Source organism: Phaethon aethereus, assembly GCF_964289735.1.
Source record: "Phaethon aethereus genome assembly, chromosome: 3".
NCBI lineage: Eukaryota > Metazoa > Chordata > Aves > Phaethontiformes > Phaethontidae > Phaethon > Phaethon aethereus.
Window position 1 is genome coordinate 84,975,358 of NC_138576.1, and position 823 is coordinate 84,976,180.

Genomic DNA, 823 nt, shown 5'->3' on the forward strand with positions numbered 1-823 from the left:
TGTGTTCCGCGGGCCGAGCACGGGGAGGCCAACGGACATCCCAGGTGCCCGCACCGTGTTTGAGGGGGTAACGTGCCGTCACTGTGTGCCTCAGAAACTCTCTTCACGCTCCGTGCGCCTTGCAGCGCAAGATGAAGCAGCAGTAATAGGCCAAACACCCAGTTTTCCCATCTGCCATGCTTGTTGTTACCATTTATGCCAACAAAAGCTGTTGAAACCAGTCTACGTTGTCGCAGCATGCCGGAAGCCTACCTGAATGCCCTGCATCTGCCTCAGAGAAAGACGGAAAGCGTTCTTGGGTGCCAGCTCCGTGTCCTCAGCTTGTTAGGGGTGTCCAGGTGTGGAGTTACCGCTGAGGGGCAATTGGAAATTTACCCTCTAAGAACAGCATTGAAGCAGGGTGGAACGTAGGTAGTGTACAATGAGTCTGTACCATGGCAATTCCATAGGCACCCTTTAGATGTTGGGAACATCAGGGGAACTTGGTGTGCTGACTCTGGGAGAAATTGCATGGAGGGTGGAGCGAAGTGGAGACGTCGCGGCCACGCTCTGTGAACAAGGGAATTTGAAGGTACACAGTGTGTGCATTATAAGCTGCACGTGCAATGCCCTAGGTCAATGACCTGTCAACTTTGATGAAATGCTGTACTTGGAGTGAACTTTGCTTATTATAATATCATTATAATACTAAAACGCACACCCCTCTCAAAAGTTACCCACCTCCCAAGGTGCGACTATTCCTCAATGAGCGTGCGCACTGAATTTTTCCTAGTCTGTACCTTTAAACGCGAAGCAAGAGAATTTGGAACTAATCCTGGTAAAG